Raw genomic sequence first — 17,563 nt, forward strand, 5'->3', positions numbered from 1 at the left:
ACAAAATATAAATCTTTGGGTATGTCTCAATCTCTCTGCCATAAAATAAGGCAGTCAGAAAGTCACAACTCCACAAAAACAGATACACAAGCAAACGGAACACTACAGTAAAAGAAAGGGCCTGATAGATTCCATAAACGAGTTACAAAAGTAAAAAATGTGAAAACGTTTCCCGTCTCAGTACAATATTCATCCCCACAATATTCTCTATATGTGTGAGTGTGCATCACTTAGCCCTGTGTGTACAGTAGTAGTGGTGTGTCATTGGTTCTGATTCAGAGAACTACAGTAAGTCACATAGGGCCTCAGTGTAGCAGTGTACAACAATTTTTTGTAACATGAGTTTTTTTCCCCTGCACCTATGGGATGAATCATGGCTGAAGGTAAACAATTGAGTATTCATTTTAGAATAACAACGCAATCATGGCTAAGTAATTTAGGCATTTTGATATTAACGTTATGATGTGGGTAGTGTTAATAGTGCTGAAGTAATAGCTTGATCAAAAGTATTCCTCAAAGTCTCCCAATGCCTTCACAGGGTGACCTACTGTACAGTCACTTGAGCACTTAGGAGTTTTTGCAAAAAGAGCAAATTCCTTGTCCAAAATTGCTAGGTTTGATCCAGTTTTACGGAGTCCCATAACAAAAAAACACAGTCTGTGATATATCAATGGAAAAGTGTAAAGATTCAATGTAACATATTTGAAAGGATTAGAGTATGTTGAAAAACCACCAGCTATGCATTTTAAGGAAATAACAGTACCTCATTGAACCTTGCATTGTGTTCACACTAATGAGTTATGAAATTGTTATCTGTGTCTTCATCATTAAAAGCTATTAATTAGGTTGATCAATGGTCTCACATATTAGTGCAATCACAGAGGTTAAATTTCAATCAGGTTATAATGCCAAGGGAATCCAGACCTACTGTACTTCATAAAAAAATAAAAAAAAATCATGGCTCCTATAAAAATCATTCATGATAAAAACCAGCATACATACAGTATGTGCAACTTAAGTAGTTTCATATTGGGTATCATGTCCAAATAAAAGCTCTTGATTGTATTCAGTTTTCATACTTTTAAAAATGACCATCTGTGTGCAGTAATTTGGTGTTAGTAAGTAACATGAAAATGCACAAGACTAATGTTCAACAGGCACTAGATAGTTCTCATGTCCATACTGTAGCACAAACCAGGGAGTTGTTCCATTACAACTCCCTGCACGAACAGGCTATTATGATCAGAGTTGTTATGGAACAAATAAAACTCCCTTGTATGATGTTAGCACTGTACTGTGTGACAAAACACTTAAATGCATACATGTGGTAACATGTTGCTATGATCCGATACTAGCTGGTTGGGTGTATAAATAGATCACCATTATGCAAACTGCACTGCACATGGTTTCCATTATGTAATAAGTTTCATTTTATGAATTTGTCAATTTGACATGTATGCTAAGTATATGTGTAGGCTGCATGTACAACTTATTGTATCTTAATAATATACAGCAAAAAACTATTGAGAACTGTGATAAACAACATTTTCAAAGTGACAGTTGGGGATCTAAAAAGACCACTGAAAGCCTTCTGTAGCGATATAACATGATACTAAACATTATATATCTCTGCAAGCTAGTGTACCCTGCTTTGAGACGCATGGTTTAAATAAGGTTTTCACAAGTTTGCCCTGTTGACCCAACCACTGGCCTAGACATACCAATAAATAGATCTATCCATGCTTCAAATTGAGTTTTCACAATTTGACCATTTTTACCTAAATTACCTTTGACCTTCACCAAAAACAATAGGCTTCTTGTACTTGTGATGCATCTATACATACATACTGTACCAACTATGAGATCTGTCCAATAAAGCTTACTGTCATGAGAAACTGTGTTTACAAGCTAGGATCACAAACACAGTACTCCTACCAATGCACACGCACACATATGCCATCGTGAGTGGAAAGTTTCAACATCATTGAAACCAAACATTAAAAATGAACTCAGTCATAATGCCAAAGTCTGTGTACACGAGTAGTCCTGAGCTTAAACCCCAAATGATACGTTGAGGGACTAAATGTACCGGTATACATAGTCTAGGGTGCATGCAATTTTTTAGTAAATGAACTGCATGCGGGATGAGGCATTGAACCATGCATGAATACTCAGTCAATCTCTTGAAGTGATTGCATGCTAAATTCCTGGGTACAACTTACATACCAAATAATAGATCAATATTCAAACTTAGTAGTGTGGCATTTTTCTCAATTGTTGCATATGCGGTTTCCATGAAAAAAGTGATAGCTAAATTAACTGAACTGACATGAATATTGGACAACATGTACACTAAGTATTGACATCAAATAGGGAACTGCACTGTCAAGACTTCCACTTGCAATTTATGAAACAATTATCTGGACTTATTTATGTTCATTCTCTTGTCAGAAAAGATGGCTCAAATTTGAGGACTAGATGAGGACTAGATTTATATGTCATTGCTTGGAGCCAGGTACGGTGCATTCTATGAGTTTGAATTTTTCTTTTTAGTTTCTGGACAGGTATATGACATGCAGCATACAAATTAAAATTTGTTAATGAATTTTCTTCCTTTACAGCATCATAAAATTCATTATTAATAATCCATTTATACAAATTCTTATGTTGCTGTATTTGAGAATAATTTTCGTTAGTAAAACAAAGATTTTAATCATATTCATTGCATTAACTATTATTCATGTAACTCCCTTACTTCACTGTATCAAATAAAACATTGTTTCACCAATCCATTATTCCAGTTGTTATACTGCTGGGAGGGGAGACACCAAGGTCTTTTAATACTTCAGTTACCCAATTAATGCTAACTAGATGCTCAATAATGCTTCCCACAACGGGGATGTTGGGTCTAGCAAACCTTAAGTCTAGTGGACCCTCAATGTAATGGGCATCCTCCCCCCCCCCCATGTTGGTACTGCATGTGGTATACTTTTGTTAGTGAAACTAAGAGTTTCATCCTAGTCATTACATTGAGGGATGCTCTTTATTAAACTCCTTTACTTCACTGCAGCGTATTGGTAATCAACTATTCTAGTTGTAATGTTGCTAGTACTGTATTTGAGAATCCTTTTGTTAGTGAAACGAAGAGTTTAATGCTATCCATTACATTTAGGAGTACTCTCTAAGTGTCTACCTTCACAACATCATATCATAAATTATTAACAATCCATTATCTCTTTATATTTATGGCAGAGCTGTAGTCGAGTCCAATTACCCAGAGCCCGATCCAAGTCCGAGTCCATCTTGTCTGAGCCAAATACAAGACCCCTCAAGTCCGAGCCGACTCCAGATACCAAAGATCACCTTTGGTAAAAATTCTTGAACTGTTATGATAATTATGCACCCAGGAGGAAATTTACCTCATGCTATAATTTTTTCGGACCAGATAAGTGACAGCAAGCTCTTCCTGGTTCATAAATGTTATAAAACTACTGGGAGGGGAGACACCAAGGTCCTTCAATACTTCAGTTACCCAATAAATGCTAACTAGACGCTCAATAATGCTTCCCACAATGGGGGTGTTGGGTCTAGCAAGTCTAGTGGACCCTCAATATAATGGGCATCCCTCTTGTTGGTACTGCATGTGGTATCCTTTTGTTAGTGAAACTAAGAGTTTTATCCTAGTCATTACATTGAGGGATGCTCTTTATTAAACTCCCTTTCTTCACTGCATCGTATTGGTGATCCATTATTTTAGCTGTAATGTTGCTAGTACTGTATTTGAGAATCCTTTTGTTAGTGAAACGAAGAGTTTAATGCTATCCATTACATTTAGGAGTTAACTTTCTAAGTCTCTACCTTCTCAACATCTTATAATAAATTATTAACAATCCATTATCTTTTTATATTTATGGCAGAGCTGTAGTCGAGTCCAATTAGCCAGAGTCTGAGCCAAGTCCGACCCCACTTGGTATGAGCCAAATCCAAGACCTTTCAAGTCCGAGCCGACTCCAGATATTCAAATATGATCACCTTTGGTAAAAATTCTTGAACTGTTATGATAATTATGCACCCAGGAGGAAATTTACCTCATGCTATAATTTTTTCGGACCAGATAAGTGGCAGCAAGCTTTTCCTGGTTCATAAATGTTCAGCCCGGGCGCTCAACTTTCAAACCATGCAGGGAGAGGCAAAATCATATTCAAACCACGACCACCGCCAGGTTAGAACGTGCTTGTGAGAACCCTGCTCTACTAAAAGTGAAATTCTAGTTACATTTAGGATTGCTCATTAAGATTTTCAAATCATCATCATTGTCATGGTTGCTACTTTTTCTGATGTCATCATCATTTGTGAATTATTGTGATTGTTGCCATGTTACATTTGCCAGTATCAATTTTGCTTATTGTTCTCTCAAAATTGCAGAGTAGAAGGAAGAAATGTTAGCTAATAGTTATTATACCATATGTTCTTGGTCTCTAAATTGTTTACGCTGAGGTCAGTATGAACAGAAGTGTTTATAATAGTTTTCCTTTCTGTTAAAGTATTTTCTGAATCATTTCATTAATTTTATATTTATACTGGAATTTTCAGTAGGTGTTGGCCTCATTGAGGGTCAAGGCTACTCAAGGTCAATAGAGTAACATAGAGCATCTAACTCAACAAGGAAAAGTTGGTAGTCATATGTAGTGCATATAGGTTTCTGACATTGAGTACTATTCTATAAACAGTATAGCAGAAGCCCATGTGAGATAACTAGATATCTGAATCTGAAAGCCATGTTAACATGATAGTTCAATGTTGGAATGATGAATGGAAGTTTGTATGCAGGTGTATCATGTGCTGAGCTCTTAGCCAAGTCAAAGGTTATTTGAGGCCAATATAGGTAAAATCTGAAAACCTTCATGATCCCATACTATCTAGTATCTGACTAGTAGCTGCTTTAATAGCTGAATCTTAGGGCAATTAATATATTTATCAGAACAAGTAATGTACCTCAAAAGACTTCTTAAGCTCTTTTGAGCCCCATTCAATATTTCAGTGTATTAACTTCATCATTCTTTTAACAAATTTACTCCAAATTGCTAGTTTCATGTTCTGGCAATGAACCTTTGTCATATCATGTTGCATGAGTGCTTTAACTGGTTTACAAGCTTGCAAAATTCTTAAAAGGAGGATAGGGTGTTGGGATAAATAGTTCAAAATAATATTAACAAAATTGTACCATATTTTGCTTTTCTTTTTTCCCATATGTTGCCACTGCTTGAATAAGACTAGTTGATAGGACTTTTTGTGAGCTCCACCTTTGACAACAAGGTACAGTAGACTTCAACTGCATCTTGTTGGCCACATCCTAGGAAAGTTTCAATAAACACAGATGTTTCTGTAAATGAGGAATCTGATGAACATTCCAATACTGCAAGTCTTTATTGGACATTTCAGCAGGAGGCAATAACCAATTCTGCTATCGTTACATACTGTAGGTCCTTTATAAAATGCCACTTAAAGAACTGTATTACTTCCTTGGAAGGTGAATTTTATTGTCAAATACAACATCTGTCAAATATTTAGTTTCCCAACCTGTCCAACACCTCCCCTCCATTTATCCCGAGTAGTTTACAGAAACTGGGACAGAACATTTTTTGTGGGAAACAAGGTTAAATAATGTTGTTTGAGGTATTGAGCATTTATCTATATGTCCCTTTCGAAACTAGATAGGAGGAAGTAGCAAACAATGCAAGGAAAACATGAAGTTCAAGTGGATGCTTTAATTGCTTTTACCCAAAACATTGCTATATTCATTGATAAATATAATCCACTTCAAATTCAGTACTGTTATACAACATGCAAAAGAGTTATGATATTGATGTACTTTCTGAATTTAGACCATTGCAGGTGAACATCTTAACATTGGTTTTTAATTTGACTGTATGTAGAAAACAAATGAACCTCAGATACAATGTCGTGCAAATGCATATTACTGCTAGGAGCTGTTTAACAAACAGTGAAAGAAAAATTTATTACTTGACTATCAAAAGATTCGCAGAACTCCACTCCTTCAACAATATTTACAGTGGTGCAGACTTCAAAGCAGTGCAAGGGCAACAACTGTCTATCTCTTTAAGAAATTTCCAAGTGCTTTCATTTCTAGCATTTGCATATGTTCAAAAGAAAAATGACAAATTAAAAGATGTGGTCTTTTCAACATGTTACCACATCTCCCCCCTCTCTCCCCCATCAAAAAAGTATTGCATGTACAGCAGTAACCCTTTTTGTACATGTGCAATATATGGGGCAGAGCCCAGGGGCGTAGCGAAGGGGTTTTTGTTGGGGGGTGTGGAGTATTTGATTTGCCGACGAATCTGGAAGTAGTGACTGAAATGGGCGAAGGGGTCTAAGGGGAGGGGGTGTCCCCCTACCCTTTGGCAATTTTTTAGTTTTGAAACGTCCTTAGATGCAATCTGGTGCATATTTTAAGTCAAATTTGATATGCCGACGGATCTGGAAGTGGCGACTGAAATGGGGGAGGGGTCTAAGGGGAGGGGGTGCCCCTCCCCTTTGGAAATTTTTTAGTTTTGAAACGTCCTTAGATGCAATCTGGTGCATATTTTAAGTCAAATTTGATATGCCTACAGATCTGGAAGTGGTGACTGAAATGGGGGAGGGGTCTAAGGGGAGGGGGTGCCCCTCCCCTTTGGAAAATTTTTAGTTTTGAAACGTCCTTAGATGCAATCTGGTGCATATTTTAAGTCAAATTTGGCACGGAAGAAGCTCCCGTTCTCCTTTTCTCTATTCAGCTTTCCTTCTTTCTTCCCCTTCCGCTCTCTTCACCTTTTCTCATTTTGCCGACAGACCCAAAATTTGCCGACAGCGACCAAATTATTGGGGGGGTGTGACACCCCCCCACACCCCCTGCTCGCTACGCCCCTGGCAGAGCCTTATTCATGACTTGACCAAGCCCTTTATCCATTTGAATAGCACAAGTTATGTCAGTGGTATTCACATCAATGCCTCATTGAAAATGTGCCTCATGTTGAATTTTCTAGCAGATAGCATGAATGTGAATGAGCTGTAGTTGTTGAAGTTGCTTTGTTTATATATTTCTGAAAGTAACATGAAATTTCATATTGATTTTTAATGAAAATATTTGCATTTATCAGTAATAAAACAGAAAGAAGACATAATGATTTCTGCTAAAGTGTCTTATCTCTGCCTCTTATGTTACAAATGTGTTCATTGGTTGGTCCTTGTACTTCGAACATATTGCTCCCTAACTCAGCAAACCCATATTCGATCTGAAGATGCTAATTCAGACAGCTTACTGTTCTAGCAAGTTCTCGACCAATTATATTGATGAATTTGCATCTGGATGAATTTGCACTGGATGAATTTGAATCATGCCAACTATGTAAGGAGCCATTTCTTTAAACCTTGCAAGACTGTGCGAAAAATATATCATTCATTGGTCTGCATGGTATCGAATCTCCATGATGACCACTCATGAACGACCCTTCGACCGCGGACCGGCAGTAGGCTATAGTTGCTGAAAAACCTGACGTGACATAGCGCATAGGCCGAGATATGTCATGATATTTCAAAGCAACTTACCAGATTGTCTTTTTTCTTCTATTTCTCTAAACTATTTGATGACCATATCAAGACATGGGGATCTCAAAATAAAGGATGCTGTGAAACTTTAGAGCAGCTTACAAGGCCTGGGAAGTGCTATTTCCAACGATCTAGGAGGTCTTTATAGCTGAAAATTTCCCGTATGCTGAGCGCCAACCCATATGGTGGCACTCCACTCAGGTAGTAACAAGACGCCCTCCCAGGAATTGTTCAAGCCCCCCCCCCAAGCGCCCACCCCCTCCACTGGAACAATCCTGGCTACGTCACTGCATGTACCACAGGTTTATCTGATATCAAAGTGAAAGCGGCTTTCCACAAGAATAAAGAAAGCATATCTACATTTTTGTGTAACACCTACACAACTCAATCCCCACGCAAACAAGACTACCTACGTATAGTTTTCATTGAGGATTCCAATAATTCCTGCAATTTCCTACCAATAACATATGGAAAGTCACTCCTGTTATCGTGGCGGAGCTAGGGGTATTGGTAAGAGGGGTGAGAATGGTCTGTATGGGCGCTTTCGACTTTATCTAAGCGGAGCGCCACCACAGGTTGGCGCAGAGCGTACAGAAATCTTTTGAGTAAAGATGCTCCCTATATGGCCGGAAATGACCCTTTCCGGGCCTTGCTAATTTGCAGATAAACGAAGAATAAATAGGTGTCATCGCCAACAAAATGTGACAAATGTCAATAGGTAGATGAGAGCGCCATAAAAAAGTCAATACTCGCGAATAAGTAAAAGAAGTGATCAATAGCTGAAAAGGGCGCCAGCAGTCCATATTAGTCCGTTGAGGGGGGGGGGGCATCCGCCCCCTGACTGTATTGACGCTCCGCCACTGTTGGGAGCTCAGTGTAGGAAGAGAAGGGGGGAGAGGGAGGGTATTTTTTAACGGTTTGGGTGAGCGTCTGCAATGATTCGTAATGACATGTTATCACAAGCGTTCAACATGCTCAAATAAAAAGAATGAATGAGGAGGAATTCATATCACTTTTCAATCATTTTTTGAAACAAATTGAGCGAATTGATCGCTAGTAATCTTGAAATTGGTTTTATCACGGTCATTGTCATGTTTCTCATATGTACCTTTCTCATATAAAAGAATTCTGTACGTAATGTTATCAGAAATACTTTTAAAATGACACCAAAGAGATTAAAAATTCTTTTCGAATTTGTTAATAATATTGTCTTTTAAGAGACACCGTAGACACGTTGCTCGGTTGGGTTTACTGCGATAGTGGCAAATAGAGACCAATATCCGCACTTAGTGGACCTAATGTTATAGTCGTGCATTGACCTTGAACAGAGGGGCCTACCGTGAAAACGTACGGAAAATTCATCCTTTTATATCTCAGCGAGACAATTCCACTGGATACAATAATACGACTCAAAAGTCCTTAGATGTGGTTATCATAACAATCACAATAAAAGATATGTATGAAAAGCAGAACAAAGATATGATGGAAACTCAAATGTGGACCAAAAAACGATGTCCCTACGGATGCCGTTTAGTGACATTTACATAATTTGTGTGTAGTAGGTTCCGTAGCTCTTTTGTGGAAAAACTTTGTAATATGCTTAAAGTTGGTAGTTCATCCATGCTTTAGATTAATGAGAGACATAGATCATCACGTTTTATGAGGAGGGAGGCTATTTTTAAAAATCTGGGTAATAGGTACTGTAACTCTTTTCTTGGAGAAAGCTTGGAATAGGCGGATAAGGAAGAAAGTTTCGAGTTCCTTCCACGCATTAGATAAATGAGGGACCTAGTTCATCACGCTTTGCGAGGATATCTCATATATTAGGTGTAAGAGAAGCGGTGATTGTAAGGAGGGGAAGGGGAGAATGGGGGGGGGGGGTAAATGATGTTACCAGGGGACCTAATAATTTGTCCTAAATGAGATTTAAAAAATTCATTAATGTAAGTAAATTTTATTACTGCCTGCTCTCGCTGATTTCTTTTAACCCTATAGAGCGGAGTGTGTGAGGTGAAGAAGGGTAGGGCAGGATGGGGGAGGGATGATAAATGACGATGTAACCAGGGGGCTAATAATTCGTTCAATAAGAGATTTGAAAATATATATATATATGCAAGTTAATATCATTACCGCCTGCTCCCATTGATTTCTTTCAAACCTAAGTTACGCTTATCGGAAGACTATACGCCGATAATACAATTCTTTAACAAGGAGATGCTTCTAATTTATTAAACTGTGTAACTTTCACTAATCTATTTGGAAAAAAATATGCTTTTAAGTTGAAAGACTCACTAAGGATCAATTAAGTAGAACAAGGATCGTTGCGTGCTGCGTGTAACGATGAAGTTTCCTACATTGGGATGGAAGAGTATCAGGGAGTGTAAGATTGAGTGGGAAGTTAAATGACGGTGTAACTGAGAAATTAAAAAAAATCTTAGTGATAAAATCATTATTGCTTGCTCTTTGCTGATTTAACATTAGAATAAGTGTCTCTAATCATTAGATATTCCTTTAACATACGAGGTTCGGTTGGGGAAGGGGGGGGGGGGGGTACTAGACGGATTGACGGGGAAGAAGATTGGGAGCCAGTGGCGGAGCTAGGGATATTGGTCAGAGGGGCGAGAAAGGTCTGAACGGGCGCTTTCGACTTTATCTAAGCGGAGCGCCACCACAGGTTGGCGCAGAGCGTACAGAAATGTTTTGAGTAAAGATACTCCCTATATCGCCGGAAATGACCCTTTAGGTAAAGGTGTCATCGCCAACAAAATGTGACAAATGTCAATAGGTAGATGAGAGCGCAATAAAAAAGTAAATAATCGCGAATAAGTAAAAAGTGTTGAATAGCTGAAAAGGGCGCCAGCTTCCCATTTGAGTCCGCCCCCCCCCCCGCCTGACTGTATGGACGCTCCGCCACTGCCTGTTATGACATTAGAAACAAATACTGATATGAGATGAGTGTGGTATATACCTACTGGCGACTGATAACAGTATTATAGTGCATGTTCTAGCCTTTTGACATCGTATGAATCTAGCAGACAACGTACAGGTACCGTCTGGTACCATTATCCGTTTTGAGTGATATTTAGGGGTTCTAGGACAAAATCCCCCGGACAAAATCCCCCCAGACAATATCCCACTGACCCATACAAAGCCTGCCTGCAACAACCAGCGATGGCCCAGGTGTGACAGTCAAGGCATGGGACATTGCACTGGTTAGGGTACCGTTCAGGGGATTGGTCAGGGTACTAGTGAGGGTACTGGCGAGTGTAACTGTGAGGGCTCCTGTTAGGGTACCTGTGAGGGTACCGGTCAAGGTACTGGTCATGTGACTGGTCAGGGTACCGGTCATCATACTGGTCACTCTACCAGTCAGGGTTCCACTCAGTGTACTGGTTAGGGTACTGGTCAGGATACTGGTCAGGGGACTGGTCCGGAGTTCATTGAGGGTAATTGCAAGGCTACCTGTTAGTGTGGCCATGGGATATAGCTCCATGTTGTGGCATTTAAGGGACCGGTCAAGGTACTGGTCAAATTACTGTTTATTGTACCAGTACTAGTAAGGGTACGTGTCAGAGTATGTGTCAGGGTGCCTTTCAGGATACCAGTTGGGATACCGGTCGAGGTACCGGCCGGGGTACAGTCCAGGGTACTGGTCAGGGAGGAGCACCGGTGGGGGTAACTGTCAGGCTCACTATTAAGGTACCGGTCGGGGTATGGTCGGAGTACTGGTCCGGGAACCACTGAGAGTACCAATGGAAATACTGGTGAGGGTACCGGATGACGGTACTGGATGACGATACCGGGGACCGGGATGATGCATTTTTGTAAAGAATTGATGGGATTTTTTTATAGCTTGGGGAGATTTTGGCTTGGGTGGATTTTGTCCTAGGGGGATTTTGTCCAGGGGGATTTTGGCTCTGGGGGATTTTGTCCTAGGGGGACTTTGTCTGGGGGATTTTGTCCTGTCACCCTATTTAGGTATTAGTATTGGACCAAAAACAGTATTAATGTCGGCACAAAACAAACGTTAAAGAAAGCTCAAATGTTGTTTGTCCATCTCTAACATCCCTGGTGGAACCATGGAAATATTTGAAAATTGTCAGCACTGTGGCAAGTCCCCAGACATTTTGATATGTTACCATTATAGTTAACAAATTGGGTAAGCCTGTTCAGGGAATGATGATAAGCAGCCCCTCCACTTTTATGTTTTTGACAAAATACTATACACTCAAAGCCAGATTTTTAAAGCAAAAAAATTATGGCTCAGGAACTAATGGTATACTGGCAGTTTTGAACTAAAATCGACAGTGAATATTACATGAATTTCATCAGAACATAATTTAAGTAATGTATAAATGCATGCGCAGTTGCAACTGTTCACTGTATGTTTATTTTTTTTCACTCCTCAGAGGAATACTGCTACAAACAGTCAAACAACAAACAATTTTCAATTGATCAGGAATACAACAGAAAGTGTCCCTTTCTGTACACTACTGTACAGTATACTGTGTTGCTGACTCAAAACATAAACAGAGATAGAGGCAGTGAATGTGATTGCTTAAAATTCATCAAAAATTGTTGACGATTTGCTTTTTTAAACTTCTACCCAGAAATCTGGCTTATTACCAGACACATACAGTAGTGGAGATTAGCATGATATTAAAAGACGAGACACAATAAAAATTGTACAATCATATTCAAGCAGTTGATTGTAATTTCAATCCCAGTTTATATTTTCCACAAGATTTATTTCACATAAACCAGGATACTTGCACTATTACATGACCTCAATTTACTGACCTCTCTCATACATGAGAAACATTTTGGGAACTAACTTATACCTCAAGTATTTATCTAGACTTACCAGTATAGGCTGTATCTAATACCGTAACCAATGCAAATTACCACAATATCATGGAGTTTCCATGCTTGGAGGGACAAAATTACACACAATACCCCTGGATTGCACAATTTCATACCTATAGTTACAAATGTTGTGGTTTTACAGTATGTTTCATTGGGCTGCACTAGGTTTCCATGACATTGGTGCTAGTTGCATGTGCCTTTGCTGTATTCACTCCCCTCAATTTTGAGGGGAAATAATTTAATTTTGTTTAAAGAATAAACTGGTTCTTGGTGTAATAAAAGACCACAAGCTTTCAGTAATTAAGTCAGGCCTAACATTGTAAACTTTTCCCATAGCATAACCCCTGAACCCAACTTGTAGAATTGTGAAACTGTGGTTCAGGAACAATGCAGTGTACCCCTGGAGATTTTGAGGGATAAAAGTTTGAAAGATTTTTATAATAGTAATCTGCTTAACAAATACCCTTAGTCCTGCACAAGTATCTGTGTGGTGGTTGTTGAAAATTACTGTACTATGGCTTGCTGATCTTGCTTGGAATACAAAATTAAAACATCTTAAAACATGAGAAATGCATTTAAGAACAGTTAAAGCAAGGTAAGGCAGCAAAATATCCAGTAACCTCAACACTTAAGCATCAGGACCACTTCAGTTGTATAACAAGTTCCATGTTCTTGACAAGCAGCTGCAAATGTTCCCTAATACTTACAAAAACATGTAGTGCCACAATGTCACCAAACTAAAATATTTCAAGAAGTACATTGCAAAAGAATGAGTCCATTTATACACTTAAATATGTAGAAGACTTCCCATGAAGACTGGTCTGCATTCTCTTGGTTCTGTCTGCTTGAAGCTTATAATATTAATTTCCTCTATCTTTTATATGGTGTAACAGTGTAACATATCCTGGAACTAGTTAGTTTTCTGTTACTGCTACTACATTACTGTGCCAATCCAACAACTATTCCCAGCAACTTCCTAACTCCATTGAAAGATGTGCTGTGTCCCAGAGGATATACATGAGATGTGTGAATCTACTTCGCGATTTACAGGACATACTTTTGCTTTGCTTGGCATCGGCTTCTATGCAAGCTTTTAATTGATAAGCCCAACAAGGAGCTACTGTATACCACTATGTACAGCATGATGAAAAGCTTGGTTGATGATTGTATTCACCCCACTGTAAACTGTGTGATAATCTTGCCTGGCATTTCTAATTAGAGCATATCCTTTGCTGTATTAGCCTGTAGATCTATCCATCTGTTGGTACAAAAAGAAAAGCTTTCTCTTAAAGATATGCTGATTTGGTCCCAATTATAGCACGCACAATATAGCTTGGAATGTTTTGCGATTACCGAATAGACCTCACACTCTACAAATGAAGAAAACAATGAACTGCTTTACAAAACTAAATCTCCTGTAATTCAGCCAATATTTTAATCATCTCACAACCTTTCATATATACTATTTTCACTGTAAATTTCAATTCGTTTATCCATCCCATTTTGGGCCCATTAATTCTTGATTCATCTTGCCTTGTATACAACATTACACATTTTATTTATGCAGCCATGCATTCAATTGGAGCTGAAACAGCTCCCTACCATAGCAAGTGCTATTAAAAGTTGCAAGTCATTCAAGCTTTACCAATTGTAAAGATTTCAAAATTTAAATATGCATGTACATTTTATGTGGACCTAGCCTGACAATTTGGTGTTGTCTTGCATTGACCTTTAAGATTAAAAACCAGTGAGTGGATATAGCTCTAGTGTAGTTAAATACTATGGAGATAGAGGAAAAGATACCACCACATTAACCAGATCATACAAAAGTTTTCATCCCTTCTGATTGTTTCTTTCTTCATTCCATAACTTTGGAATAAATTACCTCAGATGTTACTCGTATTTGAGATAATAGAGTCCTATGGTATCAAGTTTATGCGATGTCAAACCTAGAGAATATTAACTTACTTTTTGGTTAATTCAGAAAATATCTTCCATTTTGCTGTCAATGATGCAGTAGGTCACCACATCAGTCTGTCCCAGACGGCATCTGTGCTCTAGCTATGATTGCTGTCGTTCCAACATTGACTTTTTCACTGCATGGCAGCTACATCGTACAGTGTTATTCCCTTGGATAGTGGGCTGTTGTCATTCATCTTGAGATTGAGAATGTTGATCATCAAATTTGTCTGAGAAAACATTAACAGTGCCAATCAAATAAATATCAAATGGTCAGAGTGTAGATGTGCATTATTTCAATTTTTATTGTACACTTCTCTCCAATATATTTTGGGCCAATACAGAGCTCAGATCTTAAACACTGAATATTGCACATTTAGTCAACTTGGTATTACTTATGGATCTAAATAGACTTAACAAAATGACTTACAGTATATGCAAGGGAGGGGATAGAAGGCTTTATCAAATTTTTGTGTTATATAGATTTTTGGAGGATGGTAACTTTTAATTAGGTGCACTCAGCTTTTGTAATAGTTACATTATGGAAATGTACTGACTCAATAACCTTTTGGATGCATGGCATTGTTATTTTGTACAAATTTTGGCTAGTTATAAATAAGACACTTGAAACACAATGCATCACTTAAGAGACTTAGATTAAAGGTATTCTGCATTGGCCCAAATTTGATGCTGGATTTTCTAGTATTATATCCTTTAACTGTTTTTATTGATACCCTCACTGGGATATTCAGACATCTTACAGTACAGTGGTGTCTAGAATGTCTGAGAATATTTTGGAGAGTAAAGACTTCCAAGAACTTTTTGAAAAGTTCTAGCAATTATATATAGCATCTTTTATTTAATACAGGCTACTTCTAAGTTACATTTGCATGGTGACTTCAGTCTATAATAATCTAGGCATAGCTACTGTACAGTATAGTAAAGGCTTCATAATTGACGCACCCCCGTAATTGACGCACCTTAAATTATTACTAGCAACGATACAGCAGGCCACCTAAACTTTTTTGCAGCCAAACAGAATTACATATTTCATGAGTTTGAATCCATTTGAGGTATTTGCTGACCAAATTGTGGTATTTTTTAAGCTTTTAACACCCTCCCCCCAGTTTTGCACATTTTTTGGCCATTTGGAAATCTTACACCCTTAAAATACCCAACATTACCTCAATATGAGAACACTACTCTCTGGGACATGACCTGTCAGAGCTTAGAGGCTCAGAGCATAGCAAACAGCATCTAAAGTCAATGGATGTATACCAAGGCCTACACTACAGTTAGCTTATCGACGAATGTGTCAATTTAGGGGTATGAAAGAACTTGACACGGCAGACATTTTGTGGTCAAATTCTGCTCAATTGTACGGTGCATAAGCACAGAACCTTAAATATTTTGAGATTAGAACATTTCTGAGGAACTACACATATGAAAAACACATACAGTTGAGTATAATTTGGATTTTTCCTTGATAGATATCATTGATCAAATCCTTAAGTGCGTCAATTATAAGCCCACCATGCTACAGTATCTGGTCATGATTAGGGCAATGTACAGTAACATAATTGTCCAGCAAAATCTAAGGCCATATATGATACATACATGCACAGTAGGCTAAGAAGTTAAGCTGACCTACTTGAAATCTAATTTCTCTGGGCAGTTGGTATTAATTTGTAGCTCAAACTACAGACCAGTTTACCCTTGACCCAATGCTAAGGTAGTGTTAGGACTTGGACTATGGCCCTAGGCTACAGCCGAACGTAGGCTAGGCCTTACAAGTTTTAGGCTAGAAGCTAGTCTAGACTATAGGCTAGTATTGAAATATGGGTATGAACAAATAACGTGAAGCTGTATGCAACAACGTTACAATATCAACGTTATTAATATCACCAAACTTTATTGAATCTCATCTAATCTCATGGACCTTACCTGAAGTTGTTGGTGAGACGTTTTCGTTTTAAACGGTACTTTTTTAAGAAAAAGTCAACAAGGAAAGAACCTGGGCACGAAAACCAAACTACCCGGCGAACGACTGACCCGATCTAAGGCCCAGTCCCCTTGCATCGAGAGGAAACAGATACTACACATCATCTTATATTAGCCGAAACAGTTATTGGGTTGCATGCAATGCAGCCGACGGGTATGCTTTAGCGTTAGCCCTGGCGTATACAGTGTACACAGTGTAGAGCGTATACACTGAATACAGGCTACTGCCGCTGTCAAGAAAACTACGGATGCCTGTACGTCAGGTCAACTTATATACCAACTGGGGGATATACTTTGAGAGCAAGACTTAGGTTTACCGTAAGGGTTTGACCAATTGGATTTTTCCTTGCCAAATGACCCAAAAAGTAGGTAGCAACTTATAACGACTGATATGCAGTCCTAGTACCATAAGGTATACTGATGTAAAATTTCAAGTTGATCCAATCATCTCACCTCAGGTAAACCTAAGCACCAACTTGGAGAAGTAAACGTAAATACCAATCCAGTGCTATATATATATATATATATATATATATATATATATATATATATATATATATATATATATATATATTTGGGGGGGGGGGATTGGAGTAACAACGGTTGTAATTTAAGCCTTTTAACTAATTGAATATATAGAACTCCAATCGAGTTGATGAAATGACCGTTTACTTCCATCGCATCCTTACAGTGTCACTAGGCTGACAATTGCGACGAATATTTGCAGTTGATCGCGGAGAGTAACTCGAGATGCCAAAATAAGTTGTTGCATTCGGTGAAACTGTAATGAGATTATTGGTAGCCTTTTGGTAAAGACAAGTAAGTCAGTTTTGAACAGGAAATAGTTGAGACTTATATTCATGATCGCTTATTGTAAGATCGTTCTGATTGTCTATGCATAAATGCTCAAAATCTAATGACGTTGACATGGTATTCTTGACAAATGTCAATCAATTTGGCAATGAATTTGTAACTTTGTTTGTATGGGCTTATTTTGACAATTACTTGTTGTTGTTTGTTTTTGCCCATTGCTTGTATACGCGTATATCACCCGATACACATAGAGAACACAGAGAAAACTGGATCGTGCTATAATTCGCGGTAGCATGTGCTATTATGATTACAGTAA

General features: G+C 38.3%; 2 long non-coding RNA genes across 2 annotated transcripts in view; one reads left to right on the top strand and one right to left on the bottom strand.

The window, feature by feature from the left end:
* The window catches only part of LOC139976832 (uncharacterized), a 41,367-nt gene extending 35,424 nt beyond the window's left edge, over positions 1-5,943 (top strand). The window contains exons 6-7 of the long non-coding RNA XR_011796287.1: positions 3,253-3,368; positions 3,918-5,943. This is a non-coding gene — a long non-coding RNA (uncharacterized lncRNA). The remainder of the gene's footprint in view (positions 1-3,252; positions 3,369-3,917) is intronic.
* A 5,516-nt stretch (positions 5,944-11,459) lies between these two features.
* On the bottom strand, positions 11,460-16,897 carry LOC139976831 (uncharacterized). Its single transcript, XR_011796286.1, has 3 exons — positions 16,378-16,897; positions 14,443-14,663; positions 11,460-13,732 (listed from the first exon to the last, which is right to left on the bottom strand). It is a non-coding gene; the product is annotated as an uncharacterized lncRNA (long non-coding RNA).
* Positions 16,898-17,563: the final 666 nt, after the last annotated feature.

The sequence above is a fragment of the Apostichopus japonicus genome, chromosome 12 (genome assembly GCF_037975245.1).
Source record: "Apostichopus japonicus isolate 1M-3 chromosome 12, ASM3797524v1, whole genome shotgun sequence".
Taxonomy (NCBI): Eukaryota; Metazoa; Echinodermata; class Holothuroidea; order Aspidochirotida; family Stichopodidae; genus Apostichopus; species Apostichopus japonicus.